The 27696-nt window shown below is 37.0% G+C and overlaps 1 protein-coding gene across 3 annotated transcripts in view; it reads left to right on the top strand.

Moving 5' to 3' along the window:
* The first annotated feature begins 2399 nt into the window (after nucleotides 1–2399).
* The window catches only part of LOC135195492 (phospholipid-transporting ATPase VA-like), a 199123-nt gene continuing 173826 nt past the window's right edge, over nucleotides 2400–27696 (top strand). For 2 of the 3 annotated variants that reach the window (XR_010310155.1, XM_064221707.1), the window contains exon 1: nucleotides 2400–2525. The gene's annotated coding sequence lies outside the window, so the exon portion shown is untranslated. Of the gene's footprint in view, nucleotides 2526–19329; nucleotides 19349–27696 lie in introns of those variants that run through there. The other variant, XM_064221709.1, reaches the window with a different exon arrangement.

The raw sequence follows: 27696 nt of genomic DNA, 5'->3' as shown, positions 1-27696 counted from the left end.
GTTTTATTTCGTGGCGTTTAAGACATTCATTTTTAGAATGTTATGCCTATTAACGTTCACCCAATTAAAAGAGAGAAGTAAAGGGACATTATTATGACATCGTAAAGTAATATATTGCATTTACGGATAAACAAACGGAGTAGCTCAAGGTCGCATATGAACAAACACTTATTTTTTTTATATTATTTTATATTTTACAGTTTCATTATCAAACCCGAAAGTAATTTAGGTCAGAGGCCAATGACATACCTGGAGGTGACGGGGAATACAGATACTAAAGGTATATTTGGCTGGAACAGATCTAAAATTTAGAGTAGGCCTATGACTTTCAGTAGCCAATGTAAATTCATATGGCGGAATTAAATTTACACTATTTTGCACGACAGAAGGAAAACTGAGAAATTACTGAATCTGGATTGTATAAAGAATAGATTTAAACTAGATTTGTGCAAAGTAAAGAACGTAGGATATCCGTAAAAAATTATTTACACCATATCCGCATGGAGACAACTAAGAACATGGGATATCCTATAAGAAAACCATTGGATTTTCATTGAATAACCTTGATGCTGACAAGGACAGGTGGAAAGATTGCGGTGTGCCAAAGGCTATGGAAATATGGGGAAGACAGGACCAGCAGGTATAGATAGGCTACCCTAGAAATTTTTTGATCAGGAAGGAGGGTAAGACATATAACTGCTATACTGATGAAATTATTATTAGTAGCGTAGGACTCAGATTATTACCATCATCATTATTATTATCAGTAATATATCCGTGAGGACTGTTCTACAAATTTACTTCTCTCTTGCACACACCCACACACGCATGTGGATCGGTGTTGTATATGTGTATGTATACCTACGCATACGGGATACGGTAGAGAAATCAGTTGCGGTTACGAAGTGGCATTGAAACTACAATTTTTATATTTCACATTTGTTAATTTACCTCAGGTGTTTTAAACTTGATCCTGCTGATAACGGGTGAACAGGTCATTATATATAAATTCAAGCCAATTTTACTGTTTTCACTCATTCAGCGAGGTTACAGTTTAAGTTAAAAGTAAAAACTTCGTTATGTAATGTTTTAAAGGTTTCCTTTGAAGTGAATGCAGAACCATTATAATTGTTTCGCAAAACTTAACTTAATTTGACTCTACGTTAATTCTTAAAATAGAGCAGTCCTTGCTTTGTAGTGCAGAGTATTGCTCTAATCGGGAAAGTCATAAAGTTTTAAGAGCTAAAGGGTAGTTTTAGGTGGTTGATCGTCTTCTGTTTATCTCCACGACAACATTTATCTTCTGGCCACCAGGTCAGGTTGCGTTCGCTTCCTAACAACAACCAGATTAAACTTATTTAATCTAAATTTCGTTGTTATTCATGCTTTGGGGTAAACTTTGAAATATAGATTTTAAACTCTATAAAATTATAACAAAGAGCAGCTAGATGTAACGCTAAGATATAGTTAGTTGAAGCAAAACAATTTCATATTCATTTTCCATGCCAACAACTCGAATGCCTAATAGCTGTCGCACAGGGCTGCCAATGTTCAGTGCTTTTCGCTAGCATTGTTGTTATTAGCGCAAGAGCAGAGATATCGGATCTTTTCCAGCTAATTCTTAGTCGAAGTTAGCAGCAGTTAAAATGGTATTGATTTCATCCCATCCCCCAGATAAAATCAATGCTGGAGTAGGGGAAAGATTCACCATCTTTTGCACCATTTTTGTAAACACTGTGATACTATAAATGTTTGCCGTACGGTTGAAAATTTAACGAAATAAAAAAAAATGGTTCAATAACTATATCAAACTGTGATAATTTGTTGAATGCCAAAAATATGACGTATGGTCAAACGAACATGTTGTTAAGATAAAGGGCCACTGTTTAATTTGGAACACAAATCTTAATCATACATTTCTCTAATTAATTATAGACATTATGTATAAATTTAACAGGATAAAATTGAAAATTATAACTAAATTGCACAGATCATTGCCAATACACAAATAGCTTTAGCATGGACCTCTGTTCTTAATTAGCAGTTATGTAATTAGCGATGACGTAATTTTCAGACTGCCAAGAAAATTGGCTACAAGCAAATTGTTTAACTTCTTCCTCGTATGTAGAGTGATAAGATCCATTTGCTTGATTTGCATAGATAATTATAGATATTCCTAGTAGAAGGATAAAACTCTTAAATATATACACATCATTGAGTGATATGGTCAATGTATGAAGTTTGTAAACAACGCACTGAGATTAAAGTCTCGCTGTAAACATTTCCACGTTTGCACATTTTTTTATATATATATAGCCGGGAGCGCATTCTTCCCCGCGACGTTGGCAACACTGAAATCGCACCACCACGATGATAGCAACTTCGAGTTCGAGTGTTTACGTCAGACCCGTCAGTATTACTCGTGGCGTAGAAGTGACTGTGTACAATTTCAATCGCTCTCCAGTTTTGTGTTACTTTCCCTTAGGACGTTAATTTGAGCAACGCGCGACGAATTTTAATATAAGGTAAGAATGACTGGATGGTGGATGATATTTTGGGTTGGTTCCGAGCGTTGGAATGGAGAGATTTCTCCCAAAATATGAGGCGAGGTGGTTAAACCACCAAGCCAGTAGTCTGACGTTTTACCTTCTGGGTTTTCAAGTTCACTTTCCATATTGGTGGCATTTCAGGTTTCCTCCGTGGTTAAGGACGGCGTTTTTATGAAATTATACCGAGGAATGAATCCCTCTATCATATACTTAAACATTTTAGAAGGTAATTCCACTAAATTGCATTTTATGGACGAATTTCCAGTGGCGTTCAAAAGCGGCTGAAAGGCGAAGTGGTAATTTGGGTTAATCTTTGACTCCCAGGGTTTTTAGGTCATCGCAAAGAGATGCATTTTACTGTGTTGACGAGTTGCATTTAACACTGTCATAGATTATGGGAATAAAGGATTAAATTGTGTATTTTTCGCTTTTTACAGGATTTATATTAATAATAGATTGTAATTACAAATAATTTCCGTATAAAGCGTCGGTTTCTTCGTAGATTCTTCACTGGTACGACTTTCGATGGAAGACCAACCGTTGTTCAGTATTTTATTTCCTACAACTGTTACCTTTTTATCATTAGATGTTATGGCCAACGCAGGCTTTAGCTATTTCCTGCCAAATGTTACCTCCTTACCATTGTATGTTATGGTCAACACAGGTTTTATTCTCAGCCCAAGTACCTATGTCATTTTAATGTTGTACATACTATGAACTTTATTTTCTAATTGTTAGTTGACAAACGGGCCAATATTTAGGTGTCCTTACATCATACCTATATTTATATAAGGCAAAGGAAGACCTTTTATCTTTAAGTAACCCTGTTGAAAGTTGTACTTACCAACTTTTTACTTTCAAGTTTTTATATCGACGATGAATTTTAAGCAGGTTAGGTACAGAAAGCCCTGTAGGTTTTCCATGTAGGCTTAGGTCATTACCTATGTATGAAGTAGGCCTAACTTTACAACCCCCCTCATTATGGTTGTTCTTGGCGCCCTCATCATGTTGCCATACCCCTGAAAACAAAATAGCTTGACCTAGTCTAGATGTTTTATTGCCCAGCCAACATTATTGTTTTTGCCCTTTAAGCATTTTTACTTCCATAAGCAACGTTTTTCTATGGAGGGAAGGAACATGAACAGTGACTAGATAGAACGCGGAATAATATTCACACATATTTGTCTTGACTATAGCATAGGCCCATGATTAAGGACCCGCAGATTTGATACGGGCAGCAATTAGGAGCTAGAATCCGTCGTGGCATTTATAGCCAGCTTAATTTAGATAGCTATCCAAATTTTAGAGGAATGTAGGTTGACTTTTTTTGCCTTGGCATAGAGACTCCTAACGGGAAGTTCAGAATACACAAGTAGGCACATATGACCGAATAAAAAGTAGGTATAGACCTATTTGCATGACATGGGCTTGCTATGTCATGTTGCAGTGTCTCTTCCGTGTATTATGTAATTTTAGTAGTTTTCCTTTTCTTTAATATTAAAATGATGTTGGGTTTTTAAGTGGACTTATTTGGCAAAATATTTAGTCGCTAATTATTTGATAATATAGGTTTTTTTAATGTTAAGCATATTTTGTTGGCTAGATCAACAATACTACTGGAGATACAAATAAGTGTACTTCATCATAGTATTTGTTATATACTTACCTATGTATATAAACCAAAGATTAACAACCTATGTATATAAACCAAAGATTAACAACAGTCTCTTTATACATGGTAAAGCAAATGTTCTGGGCAAAGATATAACCAGAATTCATAAAGTAAAAAATTTATTCAGGTAACTGCCCTGATTTTGATGCTGGTAGAATTTCATTAAATGGAGACAAGGTTACATGCTGTCAGTTCAGAATCCTAATTCGAGACATTAGATGCCCCCATGCTTTTCAGGGGCTATATATAAATGTATATCCTTCTAGTATATCACTTGAAGTGTTTTGTTTGTATGTGGTAATTGTGCAAGGCTGAATTGTAGACATTCAGCCTCAAGTATTGTAATATTGATTTTAACCATCTCGTGGAGGATGAAGATCAGGAACAGTTAAATATTGGCAAATGCATTAACCGGTGATGATGAAAATTGTGATTATTACAGTATCATTAGTCTTAATAATGGTTCAGTGATAATGAGCCAATGATGATGATGATTGTAGTGGTAACAACTTCACTGAACCACAACATCCAGAATTAGTTATGACAATTGACTTAAGTTTTCATATGTACATTGCTTGTGTCGTCTTTGTCATTGGCCACACGGTATCTAATGTGTTTTTTGTGGCGTGTGACCTAATTGTGGCTGTAAATTGCAGTTGATGACTGCTAAATGCTCATTCATTGGTTTCTGGTACATTATGATTTCCTGAGTTCCAGCCTTGTGCCTTTTAAATGTACTTTTTGTGGTGTAGGCTCGAGTTCAAAGAATGAGCAGAACATGACTCTTGTTTGTCTTGGTTTTCTAGGAGTTTAGGATGGAGTGAGACATGTTAGGGTGGTTACTATTGCATTATACCAATGGGAAAGAAAGTTAGTAACTTGTATTGCAGTTGAAGGATGAGGCATTTTAAAAATAAGTTTGCTTCGTACTCAACTCGGAATTTAAGTTTACAGCTTCTCTGAAAGTGGGATAATTTTTTTTTTTTTGGGGGGGTGGTTGTTTGGCAGTTGGGGATTGGGTCAGGCTTGGCAAATTTATAAGTTGACAAGGTTAGGTTAGTTTTTTTTTTTAATTAATTTTTTATTTAGTTACTTTTTTTTTTTTTTTTTTTTTTTTTTTTTTTTTTTTTTTTTTTTTTTTTTTTTTTTTTTTTTTACCAAGTACCTGTACGTGTCTTGCTTCTTGAATACCTGAACACTTTGATATACAATACAGTTACTTTGTGGTGTAGTATTCCTTAAAATGTAGGAACTACCAGATCATGTTGATGATCAGTGGCTTGTCAAGATTTTACTTTGATATTCAAGAAGTATATTTTTAACATTTAGAATGGCTGTCTTTGTTCCAGTGGGGCTTGTTGTTTGTTAGTATGAAGCTGGACTTTTTATCATTGGCGCAGGTCAGTTCCTCATGGGATTGCTGCAGACACACACTGTCATTTGAGATTTCTAGCTGCCAAGTGGTGGACTGCTTCATTGTTGTAGGTTTTTTTGTTCTTGAGAATTTTATGGTCTGAAAAAGAGCCATAGTATAGGTATATGCCAGTTTTCGTACAATGGTAGTCTTTGCCTCTGTTACTATCCACTGACTTTTTAAAAATGTTTGTTTTTTATGTTATTGTCTTGTTTACTTTCTATCAAGTGACTTTAAAATTAATTTTTAATTTTTTTTTATTTTATTTACTTTCCATCATGTTTTCATTAGCTTTGTTGTTAATGAAGCGGCTATAATTCCTAGGGCATATACTATGTATGTACAGTACAAACACCATTGTTCTCAAAATGACCTTTCCTTCACTGTTTCCTGTTTACGGGAAAGTTACGTTGTCATTATGAACCCATTTTATGTGCTTTGTGGTCTGCTAGATAGGAAAAGGTGCAGTGAAAATGGATTACAGTGTACACCAATTAGTGACGGCCTTGTCAGATGATGAAATTCAGATATACTATACTCATCTTGTTTCCTCAGGTGCTCAAGGTAGTAGTTGATAGTTGTGTATGTTCTCTTATTCCAGTAAGTCATGGGACGCAGAATTTTAGTTGATGAAGCTTTAGCTTTTAAAATATTGTTGATACTAGGCATATGGCTAAGTGTTGGAGTTTGTTAATTTCAAGTTGCTAATGATTTTTTTTCGACATAATATGAAGATAATTTTATATTTGGGTTAATGCAATGTGTTATTCTTTACCACTATTTGTTAATTATCAGTAATTACTAATTGAAATTTATTTTTATATTTATGTAATTGAAACCTAACACTGTTCTAAAGGTTAACACACTAATGTCCGTTATTTTGATCTTAAACGAATGAATGGACCAAATGATGGCTTATAAGTGTCCAGAAAAGATCTAGTCATTACCTAAAAGCATTTCACCTCACTATTCCTTGAGATACTTCTGTATCACGACTCCATGTCCAGATATGGTTTCCTTGTTGTAAGAGGAAATTCCCAGAGCGTAGGCCTATGTGTCATCTAGTTGTCTGAGTGTTTCACTATAAATTATTGGCCAAAGCGAACAGATCGTGGACATTTATTTAGGCCTACTGGTTTAGTGTCTGTTGCACAGGTATGTCGAAGTTTTGTATACCCCTGTCTCATTCTGTCTCACATCTATACGTAACCCGAAGTCGATGGATTAGCCAAAGTTTTCTTTGGAAGTTTGTAGGTACATTGTGAATAAATTCGTAGTCTTGTTTACTTGGGCTTTGATTTTGAAGTATTTTATATTCATAATACGTACACCAGATTCATGCGAGGAAATATATTTTTAATTTTTATGTTGTAAATTCATGTTAGTAAGTGTAGTTTTATCGTGGATATAATTTTTCTGAAGTTGTGAAATGTTATTAATTTTGGTGAAATTGCGCTTGAACTTGAGGGAAATTTCTTTTCGCAGCACATAAAGATGTGGTATTCGTATATCTCCCACTCTGATGAATCGTCATTTAAATTAAGCTTGCAGCCATTCCTTTGTATTGAAGGGTCCAGCGTATAATTATCCTCACTCGCCCCTTTGGCAATTATTAGCCAGCAAATGTGCCATTACTACATTGATAGCTTATTAGGCTAACGACAGGTTTGTGTAGTGAAGCACGGAATGGTGCTGAATTTGTGTTAGTTGATGTAGGTTAATCTCTCTGGCCCTTACATGCTTATTTGAATATGCAATGGTGTGACGTAGGAATAAGCCTATAGGCTGTCGGAGAACTGTCAGGGAAAAAGCCAGTCTTGCATGTCAAAATCGATAGGCCTAGTTGTCGATAAAAAAAGGCTTAAATAATTATGAAGATTAAGATTTAATTGACGTGCAAAACTACTGGTTGTGAGAGATACTGTAATTATGTTGACTAGTGCTCCAAATTCCTTTCCATTGTCACATAGGCCTAATTGCATATTTGTTTTTATGAAGAGAAATGTATTGGCAGTTATTAAATGCCATCAGTGGGCGACTAACTGCATGTCAAGATTAACTCTTATAAAGTATTCGAAGCTCAGGATTAAATGTTTGTTATAACTATTTTATTTGTTTTTTGCCTCCAGAGCAATGTGTGTTGACTACGCTTAGCTCTCTTGATTGCGACGATTAAGAAAAAAAAAAAACGAATTCCAGTTATCAATGCTCTCTCTCTCTCTCTCTCTCTCTCTCTCTCTCTCTCTCTCTCTCTCTCTCTCTCTCTCTCTCTCTCTCTCTCTCTCTCTGCATGTCAGTTTAAAACAAACTAATGATGGCGACTCCGCGGTGATCAAAAAGTTTAGGGTGGAAGAGGGGACAAACATTCTGCTGGATTTTTCCCGCAAAATTTGAGCCATGTTGACTTTTAATGAAAGCTCTCGGTGGGTGGGATATGTTTTATATACCATTTTTTTCCTCATTTTTTTTTAACTCTTGGATTGCATTTTAAAAATTCCTCTTATTTTTATAACCTAGAGCATGTTCTGATGCTGCGTTTTTTTTTTCTGCTAGTCATTAGTACGCAGCGCTTCCAATCATATGTAAATTTGATGTTATATTGCGAAAAAAATGTTTAGGCTTAATAGGTTAGTCAGGGTGAGCGTTCTTTATGGTCACTTAAAAGTTGAATACCGTGTATTGCAAGTGTGTAAGTAGCGTTACTGTTCGTATTTTATGATATTTTAAAAGTAATACGTTTTATATATAAAAAAGTAATCTGTTTCGTATTTTATGATTTGTAGTAATCTGTTCGATTTTATGATTTGTAGTAATCTGTTTGTATTTTTATTTTTAAATCTGTTCGTATTTTATGATATTTTAAAAAGTAATACTGTTCGTATTTTATGATATTTTAAAAAGTAATACTGTTCGTATTTTATGATTTTTAAAAGTAATACTATTCGTATTTTATGATTTTATTAAGTAATACTGTTCGCATTTTATTTTATGAAGTGCTACAGTTCGTATTTTATGATTTTAGGTAGAGCTGTTCGTATTTTATGATTTTAAGTAATACTGTAGATATTTTATGAATTTATTAAGTAATACTATTCGTATTTTAAGTATACTACTAATTATTAAGAACTACTGCTCGAATTATAAGTATTAAGTATAGCTGTTGGCAGTTTAAGAATATATTTAGTAATACTGTTCGCATTTCAAATATTGAGCTATAGAGTTCGTATTATAAGAATTTATTAGGTTTTGTTTTTTTCTAGTACAGTTCCTCTTGAAGGAGAAAAATTATATTTCAAATTGAATTCGAAGCCAAACCACAGAACCGTCACGTTTAAATTGATTTACAATACTGGCAGTTTTTGTTGTGTCGTCCATGTTGTTTGAATAAACACTCCATGAATAATTATCGATTAAAACGTTAAAAGTACAAACTCTTGCATACACAAGTTATTAAAGACACGTGCCAGGAATAATACGTACCCCGTATATTCAATTCATTAAAGCCTTAGTTACCAGGTTGAAATATTTGATATTATACAAATAACGTTCATGAGGTTTTTATTAAAGTGACGGAAATCCATGATCAACCGTAGACCATCACCTCACAAAAAAAAAAAAAAAAAAAAAACGTAAGTTCATCTCGTAGGGTAAGGTCAAGCGAGGTCAAATCCTGAGGTTAAGGCTTCGGCCGAACCACCGTCGACCGTCAGTAGGAGGAGAATTGAGATAATCCAGATGGCGTCGTGGTTCGGTAAGTATATAACGTGCGTTGCTGTGGGAGTCTCTTCTCTCTCTCTCTCTCTCTCTCTCTCTCTCTCTCTATCTCTCTCTCTCTCTGTGTATATATATATATATATATATATGATATATATATATATATATAGATATATATATATATATTATATTAGCATCGGCTTATTCTCGTCTTTTTTGTATATGCATTTTATCTCTCTCTCTCTCTCTCTCTCTCTCTCTCTCTCTCTCTCCTCTCTCTCTCTCTCTCTCTCTCCCCCTCCCTCCCTCCCTCCCTGACCGGCCATGACGTCTGTTGATGGCCGTCCGATATTTATGGAAATTCTTCCCAATCTCTCTTCAGTTCTGACGTCATGATTTCCATTCTTTTTTTTTTTTCTTTGCAAGACATTGCGAATCCAAGATTGGAGATCCCTTGATTGACAGAACAGCCAATCAGTTGCTGACTGCGTGTGTATATATCTCCCTCAGCTTTTCCAAATCCTCTTAGATATAGCTATGTCTCTTGTCTTCTGACGGAGAGGTCGATTTCTGTCATGTTATCAACTGAAACTGAAAAAAAAGTGGATTTTCTCTATTGTTATCAGCTAAGAAATTGATTTCCTGTGGTGTTATCTGCCAAAAATAGTTTTTCTGTAAATTTGTCGGCTGAAAAAAATTATGTGGTGTTTTCAGCTGAAAATATAATTTTGTGATTTTATCAGTTAAAAGATTAAATTTGTAATTTTTTCAGCATAAAAATAATTTTCTGTGACGTTTTCAGCTAAAAAATTAATTTTCTGTGATGTTGTCAGCTAGAAAAAATTTATTTTCTGTAATATCCGCTAAAAGAAAAAAGTTACCAGTTCCAGACTTCGGTACTCAGTGGCTTTCTCTGCGTTTCCTCGGATCTGTAACCAGTTTCCCTTGTCGTACACATTGCTGTCGATGACCACTTTGTAACGTAAGTTTAGCCAATTTCACAAAAAAATTTCCCAGTTGTAAAGTTAAATGATAGGAGTATTTGCTTAAGTGGGATAGAAAAGAACCAGATGCCCAGGATGAGTTACTGGGGTATCAGAGGAACGGCAACTCAATTAGACACCTTGAAAAAGAAAATGGGTCAGGGTCATTTACCTATTTGGTTTTATTTTTTATATTTCCTTTTGTCTTTCTGAGCGCCTCAGTGGCGTGATCGGTATGGTCGTGGCCTGCCACCTCAGTGGCAGCGAGTTCGATTCTCGGGCATTCCACTGAGGGGTTAGAGATGTGTATTTATGGTGATAGAAGTTCACTCTCGACGTGGTTCGGAAGTCACGTCAAGCCGTTAGTCCCGTTGCTGAATAACCACTGGTTCCATGCAACGTAAAAGCACCATACAAACAAACAAACAAACTTACTTTCTTTGTTCTTTGCAGCTTGCTTGATGTCGATATCCAATAACGTTTAGGCGATAATGCGGTTGGGTATTTGGCGTCGATAATATTGATTACATATCGGAAATTTGTTAGCAATTTCGTATTGATGTTGCGAGAATGCTCTACTTGTTCGAAAAATTTTCTATTGTAAATTTCATTTTTTGTTTGTAGATAAAAAGCTTCAGGGTTTTGGGATTCTAAACTACTACTTGCTATTAAGTTCTGTTTGTTTTGTCTGTTATTTTATCGGTTGTTTTACCAGTTCTTGAAACGAAGTTTATCCTCCATGTAATACGTTGGATCATACTGGTTAGTCTCCGCTATATTTTTCCTACTTAATTTGCCTAAATTCTGTTTAGATTTTACTTATTAGTCACACTCTTGGCATGCCACCTCGGTGGTCGCGAGTTCGATTCTCGGGCATTCCACTGAGGGGTTAGATATGTGTATTTCTGGTGATAGAAGTTCAGTCTCGACGTGGTTGCTGAATAACCACTGGTTCCATGCAACGTAAAAACACCATACAAACAAACTTATTGGTCACTTTGTTGAACATTTTTTCCTCAGTTTAATTACTTAATATCTACATTAAGTCCTACATCCTGACATGGAGTTAAGCGTTTGGAAGGCAAGCCTCAGTTATATGCTCGATTATCATCGGTCGTTTGGCGAGTATAAATATATCCTGGACATTGATACTGTACTGATACTGTACCCAGTTGCGAATGATGAGTTAAAAGGGACAGAATGAGGTTACTTCGTATTGCAACATCATCCGGGTCACTCACCAGTAGGCAGGATGGACAACCTGGGAGTCTCTCATTCAAGAGAGGATTACAGATCTATACCTAGACTCTAGGTAGATCTGTAATCCTAGAGTCTAGGTAGTAGGTACAGTAGCTCCACTATTGTAGAAGTCATGAATTCTTTTGTTCCCGTGGTGGGGTAGTGCCGTCAGTGTACTTCATGCGGTGCACTGTAGGCATTACTTAAGGTTCTTTGCAGCTTCCCTTCGGCCCCCTGGCTGCAACCCTTTTCATTCCTTTTACTGTACCTCCGTTCGTATTCTCTTCATTTTCTAACCATTGATTAATAGCGCAACTGCTTTGAGGTTTTCCTCCTGTTAGACCTTTCAAACCTCTTGTCTGTCTATTTGAAATTCAGCTCTGAATGACCTCATAGGTCCCAGCGCTTGGCATTTGACCAAAATTCTTATATTCTATTCTAGTCTATTTTATTCAATGGATTTTCTCGTTGCTGAACGCGATTTTCCCAGGATAATATTCAGGGGAGCCAAAGGCTGTTGCGTGATAGGTTGTTAGCTTGGAAAGGGGGGAAAGAGCTATATATATATATATATATATATATATATATATATATATATATATATATATATATTATATATAATATATATATAATATATATATATATATAGATATATATAATATATATATATATATATATATATATATTATATATATATACGATATATATATATATATATATATATCCTATATTTATATATATTGTGTGCGCGCGTACGTATGAACTCCAGAGCAGTTTATATATACGATGCACACTTTATTCAGTAATTATCATTTTCATAATTTTGAATCAATTTATAGTTTCCAGTCTCTCTCTCTCTCTCTCTCTCTCTCTCTCTCTCTCTCTCTCTCTCTCTCTCTCTCTCTCTCTCCTATAAAGGTGGATGTCTTGGAAATCGTGCAATGCGTCTTCCGTTTTAGGATAAGTAGTGACCTGAAACAAAACTAGGTCAAGGGTTCAGTCTTGGTTACAATTAAATATTCATGTTCCTCCTCCTCCTCCTCCTCCTCCTCCTCCTCCTCCTCCTCCTCCTCCTCTTTGTTCTGAGCGCCTTCTCCTCTTTCAGTTTCCTGACCTCTCTCTCTCTCTCTCTCTCTCTCTCTCTCTCTCTCTCTCTCTCTCTCTCTCAAACACAGCGCATGCGCATGGTTTTCCTCAAAAACATTTACCGGTCCTCATATTTCATAAGAATTCGGGACAGTGGCCTCCGCTGATGTTGGTTGTAGGCTCATGACTTTTAAAATTGTATTTGCAAAGTTCATGTCCCAATCGACGTCTTTTGTTTGTTAGTTTAAACTTTGTTTGTTTACCTAGATAATTTAGTTTTGTTAGTTTCTGTTTGTGAATTTGTCGTAAAATCTTTTCAACTCTTGAATACCATTGGAGGTGACTCCATACCTTGTCTAAATATTTAATGCCTGTATGTTTTTCGAATGAATAAATTAGACTCACAGTCCATTTTTCAGTTTACATCCTCAATTATAAACAAAAGGACATGCCCTCGACGTTGGCTACTTGTAAACAGGTATGTAAACAAGCTGTTTCACTAAACTGTAAACTGGAAAACATGTCTTTTACACCAACTTGTAAACAGGAAACCCTTTCTCTGGTTATCTTTGTGCGTATTTGCGCACGAGTGTGTGTTTGTCGCCTGTCTAAATAAATCTCCCAAGTTTTGCGATATCTTCGTTAGTTGGACGAAAGGACAAGATCCGTTTCAGTTGCTAGAACACTAAATGCAGGTCTCTCTCTCTCTCTCTCTCTCTCTCTCTCTCTCTCTCTCTCTCTCTCTCTCTCTCTCTTGTTTGATACATACTTGCTTGATTTTACTTTCTGTGGAAGCTTATAGTTTATGATGGTTTGTTCCAGGGGAATGTTGACGCAATATGATGGTTGTTAGTCATGAAAATAGTACTGAAGCGTTCATTCTTCTGGAGTATGAACGTAGATCTTGTAAAAACGTTTTTTTTTTTTTTTTTTACTAAAGACCAAGCTTTTAAATTTTATTTATCTAACCAGAAAAACCAAACTTTTTTTTTTTTTTTTTTTATTATTTAACCAGAACAGACCAAGCTTTGATTTTTATTTATATATTCAGTTAATCGTGGTCTGGTTAAATTAAGATATACTGAACTTTTGACAATAGCTACGTTCAATGATTTTTTTTTTCAAAAACTTCCTAGATATAGATAGAAATTCACGTAAATACTTTTATTATTCGTCGAATCTTAAAAGAAATGATAGAGATATAGTTTAAGAAGCTGTCCTTTGAATTCCTCTTTTTAACTTCCAGACAAAGAACATTCCCCAAACTTGATAGGGTGTTTCCGAGTAAAGATATAGAACTTTTACCTCGAGTTACGATTCACAATACCCAGTACTTTCTTGTTCTGAGGGTTTTTCCTCGTAATTCCGGGTCAGAAATAACTCAGGTACGGCACTTTTGAATCCTCTCACCATTATTTCTTTTTTATATATATTTTTTTTAAAGTTGTCGAGGAGAGAGAGAGATGCCGTCCCTCCTTCGCCACTCCTGTTCTTAAGAACACCGGAAGAAGTACTATTATTCTTATTTTTTTCTTGGCGGTCTTGTACCCTGATTCTTGGGTTCCGAGAATTCCTTTTGATGTTTTTTCGAGTGCTTAAGAGGCTGGTTGGGTGGCCTCTCTCTCTCTCTCTCTCTCTCTCTCTCTCTCTCTCTCTTCTCTCTCTCTCTCTCTCTCCTTTTTATCCCTCTCTCTCATTCTACCGTTTTTCTCTCTATTTATCCCTCTCTCATTCAAACGTGTACCCCCCCCCTCTCTCTCTCTCTCTCTCTCTCTCTATTCTACGTTTTTCTCTATTTTTATCCCTCTCCCATTCAAACGTGTATTCTCTCTCTCTCTCTCTCTCTCTCTCTCTCTCTCTCTCTCTCTCAAATTCTAACGTTTTTCCTATCCCTCTCCCTTCAAACGTATTCCTCTCTCTCTCTCTCTCTCTCTCTCTCTCTCTCTCTCTCTCTCTCTCTCTCTCTCTCTCTCTCTCTCTCATTTTTCACCTCTGGGCAAGGAGGTTATTGATGATTTCTTGCCACACGAGGACCATTCCATTTCCTTCTTTCTGCGTCTCATGGTCCAAGAGAGAGAGAGGTGAGTTTGGACAGCGTAGAGGTCGTAGTCTGTCAGTCAGTGAAGTCTTGAGGACAGATGGACTGAGAAAAAATTTGTTTTTATCTTGACCATTTTGCTGTGATCTGAGGCATTGAAATAACATCACATTCTATGCAAATATCTTTGAGAATAAGTAACGTCGACTTTGGCCAGTACGTAGATGGGTGGCCCAGTTCTCTTAATAGAAAGTGTACACCAGTGGTCTTCCTACGGAGATTGGTGTCCAGTCCTCTTAAGTGTACACTAATGGTCATCCTATCTATGAGAATTAACATCGGCTTTGACCATTACGTAGATGGGTGACCAGTTCTCTCTTAAGTGTACGCTAATGGTCATCCTATCTATGAGACAACATCTGCTTTGGTCAGTACGTAGATGGATGACCGTTAGCTCTTATAGAAAGTGTACTTCAAAGGTCTTTCTATCTATGAGAATTAACATTGGCTTTGGCCAGTACGTAGATGGGTGACCGGTTCTCTTATGGAAAGTGTACACCAAAGATCTTCCTATCTATGAGAATTAACATCGGCTTTGGCCAGTACATAGATGGGTGACCGGTTTTATTATAGAAAGTGTACACCAAAGGTCTTTCTATCTATGAGAATTAACATTGGCTTTGGCCAGTACGTAGATGGGTGACTGGTTTTCTTTGTAAGTGTACACCAATGGTCATCCTGTATATCAGAATTAACATCGATTCTGGCCAGTACGTAGATGGGTGACCGGTTCTCTCTATGGAAAGTGTACACCAAAGATCTTCCTATCTATGAGAATTAACATCGGCTTTGACCAGTACGTAGATAGGTGACTGGTTCTCTATAAAGTGTACACCAATGGTCATCCCACCTATGAGAATTAATATCGGCTTTGGCTAGTACGTAGATGGGTGACCGGTTCTCTCTTATGGAAAGTGCACACCAGTGGTCTTCCTATCTCTGAGAATGAACAACTTCGACTTTGGTGAAAACGTAGATGGGTGACCATTTCTTTGGAGTAGAGGAATCGAGCATATTTAGCGTGGCAGATAATTGGAGAGGTGTTTTTCAGTAGTACATCCCAAACGTCGTGAGCACGCTAGCAATCTCTTACAATCAGTTTGGAGGACGGCCGTGAGGCTTGCAACCACATCCCGTAAATCAGTGGGTAGGAGGAGGTTTTTCTTCCAAGAGATCTTGGGAGTCTGATTTGACCTATATTGAGTGACAACGATGTCGGGAAAGCCAACAGCCCTTCAGATAATGAGGTCGGTTTTATGGTAATTTGTCATTCTTGAATGTTAGATTTCGAAGGGAGAGAGAGAGAGAGATAAGGAAGGAAGGAAGGTAAGGAAACTAGTAGGAACATGAGAGAGAGAGAGAGATAATACGAAAAGCAGCTTTGGCCAGGACGTGGGAAGAAGTGCATAGCCTGAATTCGAAGTTTTGTTAGGTTTGGAGGATCATCTGCAGAGAGAGAAGAAAATCCTTCCATTGTATCTCTCTCTCTCTCTCTCTCTCTCTCTCTCTCTCTCTCTCTCTCTCTCTCTCTCTCTCTCGCTGAGCTTTAGCAGATCTTTGAATGTGACTGATTAACGTGGCACTGCGTCTGTCAGTATTTTCTTATCTTTTTATTTACTAAGTCTCTCTCTCTCTCTCTCTCTCTCTCTCTCTCTCTCTCTCTCTCTCTCTCTCTCTCTCTCTCTCTCCCCTTTAGATAATTGTCATTTACAACATATAAACATTGTAATGGAAGTTGACATATTCTCCGCCTATGAAATACATAAACTAGGAAAAAAATGCAAATGGAGTTTTCTGTATAGCGTATAGTCAAGGCCACCGAAAATAGATCTATCTTTCGGTGGTCTCTGTATAATGCAATGAGCCGAGGGCCATTAGACTTGAACCACGGCCCGGTGGTGGCCTGGCCTATATCGTTGCCAGATGCACGATTATGGCTGACTTGAACTTTGAATAAAATATAAACTACCGAGGCTAGAGGGTTGCAATTTGGTGTGTTTGATGATTGGGGAGTGGATGATGAACATGCCAATCTGCAGCCCTCTAGCCTCAGTAGTTTTTAAGATCTGAGGTGGACAGAAGAAAAGTGCGGACGAGCAGACAGCCGGCACAATAGTTTTACAAAAAAACTAAAATGAGGGAAAATGCTAGAGTTTTAAGTGTAGTTTTTTTTTACCAGTCTGAAGTAACCATTGAAAAGCAAATCACAATTTTTATTAATGATGTTGAGCAATCTTCAGTGGTACGTTATGGACGATAATTTTTATTTTTTTTACGTTGAATGGAAATTTTCTCATGTTTATAAATCAAAGCGCTGTTGAGTGTATGTTACCGAAAAATATTATTTTTTGGAGAGGGGTGTTTTTATTTTTTCGTTAGTTTTTATATATTTATTTATTTTTTAAGTTTGCATCTAGTATTTGTTTGGTTTCTGAAAAAAAATCCGTCTATTTCCGTTTCAGTTTAGGCTGTAGTTACTGCATCTTAATCGCGTTCTGTTATTTGGAATAATAATAATAATAATAATAATAATAATAATAATAATAATAATATTATGTAGTTAGAAAATAGTATATAATAAGGGTCGTAATTTACATTAGGACTGAAGCCTTGAGTATTCAAAGCCAGTTGCTATAAACTACAGTTAAGACGAAGTCTTGGAAACTTGACTATTTCAGAATGACAGCTCCCTGACTCGAGCGAAAAGGCGAATGACGGTTATGCATAACGGTACGACCTAAAAACCAGCAGCGAACTCACTTTGTACCTTTTCTCCCCAAAACGTAGCGTACGATAATTCAATGACCACTTACGTGCGGAGTGACAGGTTATGAAGTTTTTTTTTTTTAGACGTCCTCCGTGGCCTGGTTTAGGCCACAAAGGGGTTTTAAGTTTTAGCTGGTGGCCGGGGAATGCGTTGTTCTGGTTTAACACGACGTATTTTTTTTTTTAAGAAACTCAGAGGCGGTGGGTTGGACAGGTTTTGAGAGAGAGAGAGGGTGTTATGTAATTTGCTTGTCTGAACTAATGTAACACCGCTGGTTTGTTTTGATTTTAGGTGTGTGGGAGCGTTCAGTAGATTGAACAAAGTAACGAAGGAGCGTTCAATAGATTGTCAAAAAACGAGGGGGCGTTCAATATGCTTTGCAGAATAACAAAGGAAAACCGTTGCACTGAATTTTTTTATGCGGACTTTAATATTTTTGACAAATTGAATCATTAATATTTTGGACAAATTGAACCATTAATATTTTGGACAAATTAACCTTTAATATTTTGGACAAATTAACCTTTAATATTTTGGACAAATTAACTTTTTAATATTTTGGACAAGTTGAACCCTTAATATTTTGGACAAATTAACCTTCAATATTTTGGACAAATTAACTTTAATATTTTGGACAAATTGAACCTTTAATATTTTGGACAAATTGAACCTTTAATATTTTGGACAAATTGAACCTTTAATATTTTGCATAAATTGAACCCCAAAGAAAGCTTTTATTCGTAGATTTGCTTTGCGTTTCCCAAATGAACGATATAATGCAGACTTATTTCAAGTCGTAGTTTTGAAATTGTATTAAACAGGTTAAACAGTTTTGAAATTGTATTAAACAGGTTAAACAGATTAAGAAGGTAATGCATACGAAGTTGTCGAGTGAGTTTCAACAGGTTGATCAAAATTACGCAGTAAATGTAAACGGGAAAGAAAGACATTTGAGGTCAGAGTTCTTGTGGATGTAGTCAGTAGTGCAGATAACGATTACACAATTTTAAAAGTTGTGTATTATGAACGGAAAGGAGTTCATTGTTTTGTGGGCGTTTGGTAGTTGCAAAAAGTGTTATATAATTTTATATATGAAGCTGCATATGATGGATGGTATGTGCAATGGTTTAAACAAAAAAATATTGTACAGCATTAAATAGGAAAAGTAAAAGCTTTCTGGATATGAATTTTAAAAACATCTTAAACGAGTAGTACATATTTTTCAAGATAAAACCTTTGTCTTAAATATGTCCTTTTGTGTATTTCCAACCGGCAGAACTAAATATGTGAATTTGACGAAGGAAAAATGACTGACAATGAATTATTCGGTGCAGAGAAAAAAAATAAACAAGAAAACCCTTGTCTCAAATACGTAAGAGTAGGTTCAACAACCAGCTAGATAAATACCTGGATGTAACAAAGGAAAAATAACTGACAATGAAATATTCGGTGCAGGCGACCTTGTAAGGAATTTAAAAGTCGAGTAGGCCGTTATATCCTTTTGAAGTGACCTTTGCCCCACGGCGACCTATTATTTCACGTGCATCTTCCATCGCGCCTGAAAGAAAGAGGACCTCTCTCTCTCTCTCTCTCTCTTCCTTATCTTTTCCTCCTCTCAATGGATTGTGTCTAATTCATGTAATTCTCGCTTTCGTTTTCTTCCTCCACAAAGGATTATGTAATTCATGTAATTTCTCTCTCTCTCTCTCTCTCTCTCTCTCTCTCTCTCTCTCTCTCTCTCTCTCTCTCCAGGGAAGGAAGGCACTGGTTGAAGGTCAAGAGGCCGTGGCTGTCGCTCCTCTGCCGCAGGATTCTGGTGTTCGAAGGTGAACTACTCACCCGAGTCCCGTTTCTCGTGGGAAGGAAGTAGCTTTATTATTATTATTATTATTATTATTATTATTTTGCTTGTTGTTTTAGCCTATCTTGCCATGAAGTTTTATTTAACTTCGACTGGCTGGTACGTCATTGGGTGTGAAGGGGATCGAAGATGGTGTAAACCTCCTCCTCCTCCTCCTCCCCCCCTCCACAAGGGAGTTACTGTAGTGACTCTCTCTCTCTCTCTCTCTCTACATATTTGATAGTTCTGAAGTTTATACGATAAGTCGATCACAATTTTTTTTTGTGCGCGTGTTCAAGTCAAATTATTATTTTGTTCGTCTTGTCTTAAGCTTCACTGATCATGTATTGATCTGTCAAGAATCAAATAGGGAAATGTTAATTAATTTTTTTTTAGATAAATTTATTTGTTTACAACGTCAGTCTCTTTCTCCTCATTAACTTACTTTACTTTTACTTACTTTATCTTCCAGCCAGTGGCGTAAGGCTGATACAGTTCCTCTCCATCTGTCTCTATCCCGAGCCATTTCCTTCGCTTCCTCTACGTAGGTTCTGGATTTCATCTTCAAGATCTCTTGACAATTAGTATGTCTATCCACCTCGTTCTTGGCCTTCCCAGCGGTCGTCTTCCTATTTGTACTGCTCTCAGTGCTCTCCTGGGGTCTCTATTCCCATCCATCCTCTCGTACAAGTTTTTGTTTGGTTCAATATGTAATTTTATGTTTATTCAGCATTCACTTACTTAGCATTTGATGCGGCATATTTCCACACACGGACTTAATCTCCTACGCAGTGTCCTTGTATAGCCCAAGTTTGATTAGGGGAAAGGTTGGTTTGGAAGCACTTTAGCCTTATCGCTGACGAAGTTAGAGACATCCCTCTTAAAGGGAAGGCTGTAGGCTCCCTGGAACAATAGAGCGGAGAGAAGGCAGGAGATGAGAGAAGAGAGGAGAGAAGGAAGAAGAAGAGAGTGGTGAAGGAGAGTAGCAAGAGAAGACTTAGAGAGAGAGGCCAGAAGAGGAGGAGTGGAGAGAAAGGAGAAAGAACAGAGGAGAGGCAATTCCATAGTTTATAGTTTCGCGAATTTTAGTTATATTCTATTCCTCCTCCTCTTGTGTGCATTCTCTCTCTCTCTCTCTCTCTCTCTCTCTCTCTCTCTCTCTCTCTCTGGGTTAGCCGGAATGCAGTCTTTATTTTGTCAGTTTTTTACTTTCTCCGCTTGTCTTGTGCATTCTCTCTCTCTCTCTCTCTCTCTCTCTCTCTCTCTCTCTCTCTCTCTCTCTCTCTCTCTTTGGGACAGCCGGAATAACGTCTTCATTTTGTCAGTTCTTTATCGGGAGTACTTTTGTTTTCTAGTTTTTCCGGCGTCCTGCTGTCTTTTGATTTCGTCACTGGAGCCCTAGAAAAGTCATTTGTGTATCGTAATCTATTACGTTCTCCTTCGGTTGTATTCTGTCAAGTAAGTTTATAGTTATCAGTTTATGATCATTCTGGTTGTATTTATTTCCTTTATTAGATATATGACCATTCATTTCAATGTTCTATAAATGTCAGTTTTGTAAATCGGTCTCTGTTAACAGAGCTGCGTCATATCGGGTAATTTTGTACATCTGCTTCTTTTGTCAGAGTTGCGTCATATCTGATCGAATATCGCGTAACCTACATCCGTTCTATATCCTGCCTGAGAAGTGCTTGTGTCAGTACGATTTTTTCATGTTCGTCAGCCAATATGAATATTTTGATGTTCAACAAACAACAACACCACCACACACACTCACACACACTGACTGGCATAGTATCACGTTTGAAAGGTGAATATTTTGCTGTCGACTTGGAAGCTGAGAGAGAGAGAGAGAGAGAGAGAGAGAGAGAGAGAGAGAGAGAGAGAGAGAGAGAGAGAGAGAGAGAGAGAGAGAGATCTTTGTTCTGTTGGAAACAATGTCTTTGTTATTAGACGACGGCATTCTTTGTACAGTGTTAATTTAATTCTAGAGGGCTTTAGCATGGTTCCATTAGAGCTGCTTAATATATATATATTAATTATATATAGTTGTTTTTTTTTTTGCCCCGACAACGCGTGAATAATCAAGTGAACAATAAAGATAAAGCGCTTGGTACTGACCACCTGCCTGTCATTTTCCTGTGGTATTCGCTTATATACTGAAGTCATGTGCATCTACTGTGAATTTTTAAGCATATATATATATATATATATATATATATATATATATATATATATATATATCATATATAATATTACATTAACTGCCGTTCACTCGCATTTTGAAATCAGAAATCACTCCTCTCCTCAGCGTTCCCAAAATCACCCGGCTTGCCTCACTTAAGGCACAGTTTGCATAGGTAGGTAGCTATAGTAGATTCACATCAAACGTGCATTTGATGTCTAGGCCAGTCCCTTACGACGCTCCTGATTGGCTGTTGATAAGCCAATCACAGGGCTGGAAACACACTCTCTCTCTCTTCTCTCTCTCGAGAGAGAGAGAGAAGAGAGTGTGTTCATACGGGCAGGATGTATGTTCCACCACTCCCGAGGGATACTTTTGAAAGACGTATTCCTCAGGAGAGGTGGAACATACATCCTGCCCGTGTGAACTCCCGAGAGAGACTGAGTTTCCAGCCCCGCGATTGGCTATTCAACAGCCAATCAGGAGCGTCGTAAGGGCCTGGCCTAAACATCAAATGCACGGTTGATGTGAATCTACTATAGCTCTATTCAGGCCAATCCGCCGTCAGCATGACAGCTGTCTTGTGTAACTGTAATACACAGAATATATTATTACTTCCTTTCTTATGTAATATAGAATTTACGTCATATAACCCGTGCGTCGAGTGGGAATAAGGGTGCATGATTTCTCAATTTGGGCAGTGGTGGGTAGAACGCGTGCCTTCCTCGTTCATCTTCCCCGCGAAGGGCCAGTCACGATCTGGAAGCCCCCTGCTAGGGTAGGGGTGGGATGGGGTTCGGTGGGGGGAAGGGTGTTGTAGGTGCATCTGCCTGTCGTAGGCACCGTTGTGTGTTTGGAGGTTTATAGCACTACTTTGTTATTTCTCTCTCTCTCTCTCTCTCTCTCTCTCTCTCTCTCTCTCTCTCTCTCTCTCTTGGTAACTAAGTGGAATAATAGCTTAGACATGTAGTGATAATTCTCTCTCTCTCTCTCTCTCTCTCTCTCTCTCTCTCTCTCTCTCTCTCACAGGCGCATGAAAAGTCTCCCAAGAAGGAAAGGTTGATTGGGTATAATCGTCATCGCCTGCAGTCTATGAAATGCCATAATACTGCATTGTTTGTAAATGTTCAAATTCCTGAGCCTGCCTGTGCTATTGGGCTTTCTTCTGCTGTACTACATCGTTACTGTTGAATTGAAGAACTGTAGAGTAACTCTGGGAAAACAATAGGTTATGACTTGCGTCATTCATCTTTTCAGTAGTACCGCCTGATGCTTATTTTTTATTTCATTGGAATGTTGTGTTACTTTTATTTTATTTTGAGTTATGATAGAAATTCTTACCACGGAAGTAGGTAAGACGGCAGTAAGTCGAGACTTTGTGGGACCTTGGTGTTTTTTTTTATATATATAGCTGGGTTTACTCGATCACGTTTTGTCATAATAGCCATAATTTTACCGACAAACCGTTAACAGGTAGACAGTATCGTACGTGCGAATCCAGTTTTGCTATCCGTATTTGATCCATTGGGGCAGCTATTTGGAGAAAGGTTCTCAAAGATGCTGGAGATTATGCTTGCAGGGAAGACTACTTCAGTATGCTTGGTGTTATTCAGATAAAATCCTGAATGATGAACTTGAAATTATGTATTGTTGGAAGTTCATACATTATTCATAGTTTGATCCGCTATGCATGCTGTCCTGTAAGGTTATGCATTGGGTATGTAAATTACGTCCGAAGATGGGTGTCATTGTACTTACTTATTCTCTCTCTCTCTCTCTCTCTCTCTCTCTCTCTCTCTCTCTCTCTCTCTCTCTGTTCGAGACAGTCTAAACGAGATTCATTTAACCTAGTTTGTTGCTCGTGATCTAAGCAGTGCTCTCTCTCTCTCTCTCTCTCTCTCTCTCTCTCTCTCTCTCTCTCTCTCTCTCTCTCTCTCTCTTTCAGTACGAGACAGTCTAAACGAGATTAAATTCACCCAGTTTGTTCCTTGTGATCTCAATAGTGAGACCTTACAGACCTTACAGACCTTACAGTTCGTTGCGGGTTGCCCCAGGTCCCTCAGTGTGAGGCGCCTCTAATGTCTACCAGAGAGTTGCTAGTACATCTTCCGGTATATTTTGCATCTTCCAATCTTGGATGGTCTGGGATGCAGTTTAGATATTTGTCGAGCTTATTTTAAACACATCTACGCTCACTCCTGATATATTCCTCAGATGAGCTGGCAACGCATTGAAATAGACGCTGCATTATCGATGCTGGTGCGTAGTGGATTAATGTCCTGTGTGCTTTCCTTATTTTTCCTGGTATAGTTTTGGGCACTATTAATCTACCTCTGCTTGCTCTTTCTGATATTTTTAGTTCCATGATATTTTCTGTTATTCCTTCTATCTGTTTCCATGCCTGAATTATCATGTAGCGTTCTCTTCTCCTTTCTAGACTATATAATTTTAAGGATTGTAGTCTTTCCCAGTAGTCTAGGTCCTTAACTTCTTCTATTCTAGCTGTAAAGGACCTTTGTACACTCTCTATTTGTGCAATATCCTTTTGATAGTGTGGGTACCATATCATATTGCAATATCAAGTGGACTACGAACATATGTTTTATAAAGCATAATCATGTGTTCAGCTTTTCGGTTGAAGAAGTGCCGTAACAACATTCCCATTTTTGCTTTACATTTTGCCAACAGAATTGCTATTTGATCATTGCATAACATGTTCCTATTCATCATCACACCAAGGTCTTTAACTGCTTCCTTATTTGTGATTGTTCTCTTATTTAGGTCCCCTATATGCATATAGCTTTCCTTCTCTGTCTCCATAATTTATTGATTCAAATTTATCAGAGTTAAATACCATCCTATTTACCTCTGCCCAATCATATACTTTGTTAAGGTCTCTTTGTAGAGCGTTCCTATCTTCATCACAAGTAATTTCTCTACTTATTCTTGTGTCATCAGCGAAACTACTCACTACCGAATCCTTAACATTACTGTCTATGTCTTCAATCATAATAACAAACAATATTGCAGCTAGCACCGTACCTTGTGGCACACCGGATATTACCTTGGTTTCATCCGATTTCTCATCGTTTGCAATAACTATCTGTTTTCTGTTGTGTAAAATTCTTTTAACCATCTTCCTACTTTATCTACGATATTGTGTTTTCTAATTTTCTTTGCTAATATATTATGGTCTACTTTGTCAAAAGCTTTTGCAAAGTCTAAATAAACCACATCTGTTTCATTTCCGCTTTTCATATTTTGAATATGTTCTCACGGTGGACTAACAGTTGGGTTTGTGTACTTTTTCCGGGTACGAAACCGTGTTGTCCTATATTAAACAAATTATTTTTTATTAAATGTTTCATAATATTTTTCTTCATTACCCTTTCATACACTTTCATAATATGTGATGTTAGACTCACAGGCCTATAATTACTTGCCTCTAGTCTTGATCCACTTTTGAAAGTAGGGGTGATATATGCTAATTTGTGCTCATCATAAATCTTGCCTGTATCTACACTTTGTCTTAATAATATTGCAAGTGGCTTTGCGATAGAATGAACTACTTTCTTTAACAAAATAGCAGGGACTCCATCCGGCCCTGCAGCAGCTCCATTTTTAATTTCATTAATTGCCTGCACAATATCAGCTTCATTAATTTCTATGTCAGCTAAATATTCACTATTTTCTTCCCTTACTTCTATATCATTATCTTCATTATCTATTCTAGGGGTGAATTCTCTCTTATATCGTTCTGCCAGTATGTTGCAAATTTCCTTTTTTTTGCATTCGTTAATCTCCCTCTTCAATTCTCAGAGGGCCTATTTCTATTCTTCTTTTATTCATCTTCTTCGCATATGAGTATAATAGTTTGGGGTTTGCTTGATATTTAATAGGGTTTTTTCTTCCAAGTCCCGTTTTTCATTTTCTTTTGATTGTATAATCTTTTGTTCTGCATTTTTCTATCTTACTTTTTAGTTCTATAACTTTCCATGCATTTTTTTCTTTTGCAAGACCTTTTTTCCACTTTCTGATTTTCTGGAACAAGATCCTTCTGTCTCTTGGTATGCATGAATGATGTTTACTTTTTCTTCTTCGGTATATATTTTTTCCACTATTTTCTCCAATATTTTATAATATCTCCGTATTTACCCTTATGTCATCACTTACGAAAATGTTATCCCAATCCTTGTTTAATTCTTCATTAATTTCTGACCATTTTATATTTTTACTGTAGAAGTTGTATTTTCCATATCCTTGCCCGACTTTTTCATTTCTTGCTTATCTCTATTTTCACTTGCTTTGGAATGAACTGTTAATTCTATGACATTATGGTCTGAAATACTCGCATTATAAACTATTATTTCTTTAACATAATTCATCTCGTTCACAAATACTAGGTCTAAAGTATTTTCCTTTCTTGTTGGCAGGTGATTTATTTGTTGAATGTTGTATTCTAGTAGCATATCTAATAGCTTTTCAAATTGCCTCTTATCTTCTGCACTACTATTACTCTCTTTTTTATATGTATAAGTACAACCACAATCTCCTATTCGTTCTTTCCATTCATCGAAGGAAAGTTGAAGTCACCAGATAGGAGAATAGTCCAGTCCTTGTGATTTCTACATATATCATCCAATTTTTCAATTATTAAGTCAAACTCTTTAGTATAGGAGGCGGCTATATATTACTATGTTCATCAATTTTTCAGATTCAAATTCTACCGCTATTAGTTCACATTCTGAGTTACTATATTTCTCATATATTTTTATTTTCCTTGTTTTTTGTCTTTCGCATATATTGCGGTTCCCCCTTGATTCCTATTTTTTCTATCTGATCTATAAGTTTGGAACCCTTTTATTTGATCATCATTCCCAGTCTCTTGGGAATACCAGGTTTCACTTATATTCATTATATCTATTTTATTTTCATTTTGGGTTAGTTCTTCTAAGTACTCTATTTTTCTTTTTGAGTTACTCGTAACTAAACCCTGCGCATTCATCACTATGATGGTTTGCGTGTTTTCTCCTTCATTTAATACTGGTAGTAATAAGGATTTTCCCATGGTCTCTTTCCTGTTCTGGTATGTTGTTCTTTTTTCATTTCCAGAAATTCTGACATTAAAAAATCCAACTTTTCCATAATATTTGATCTTCCTTCATCATAATTATTCATTTTGTGTCTGAGAGAGAGAGAGATAATTTTCCTTATAGACTGGTAGAAGAAGGTCTCATAGAACTTCGGCACCTTATCAAACACGTACACTTGTTCATATATAGTGCTGGTCGCAGTTCCTCGTTGGACGCGTACGTTACGCGCTCGCCTACCGATTCGGTAGCCACGAGTTAGATTCCCCGCGCTGCCAACGTGGAATCGGAAGGATTTATTTCTGGCGATTTGAAATTCATTTCTCGATATAATGTGGTTCGGATCCCACAATAAACTGTAGGCCACGTTGCTAGGTAACCAATTTAGGTAACCAATTGGTTCTTAGCCAGGTAAAAAGATATCTAATCCATCGCGCCAGCCTTAGGAGAGCTGTTAATAAGCTCAGTGGTCTGGTTACACTAAGATATACTTAACTAGGAGAGCTGTTCATCAGCTCAATGGTCTGGTTAAACTAAGATATACTTTAATTTTAGTACTGGTTGCAATGCAGTGAGAGTCCTTTGCAGTATCGATACCAAAGAGTTACGGAGGACGAGAAACGAGTAACCCTCTGCTGGATCTTGTTTGAGTTCAGGTTGGGAGAGAGTAGTACTTTGAAAAACGAGTTACGTGGGATTATGGTCGAGGAACTGAACGCGGTTCAAGAAAGGCTTTTCGTCCGTAATGGATGTGATGGTCAGTTGGAAAATTCGTGCCTCTTGATTTATGTGTATGCACATTGTTTTTATACATGCCGTTCGTGCATGTGCTGAGATATGAAAGGTGTTGCATATACAAGTCATTTTTTCCTTCTTAATTATGACACCAAGTCAGGTTGTTCTGTCTGTAGTGAACAGTAGTTTGAGAGAGAGAGAGAGAGAGAGAGAGAGAGAGAGAGAGAGAGAGAGAGAGAGAGAGAGATGGAAATAACCGATGTTGCTGATCAATGCTCCGTCGTAATGTAGACAGTACTGCCATATATAATTAAAAGCGGCAGG

The sequence above is a fragment of the Macrobrachium nipponense genome, chromosome 16 (genome assembly GCF_015104395.2).
Source record: "Macrobrachium nipponense isolate FS-2020 chromosome 16, ASM1510439v2, whole genome shotgun sequence".
NCBI classification, from domain to species: Eukaryota; Metazoa; Arthropoda; class Malacostraca; order Decapoda; family Palaemonidae; genus Macrobrachium; species Macrobrachium nipponense.
The sequence above is the reverse complement of the archived record's forward strand: the minus strand, read 5'-3'. Positions and strand labels throughout refer to the sequence as shown.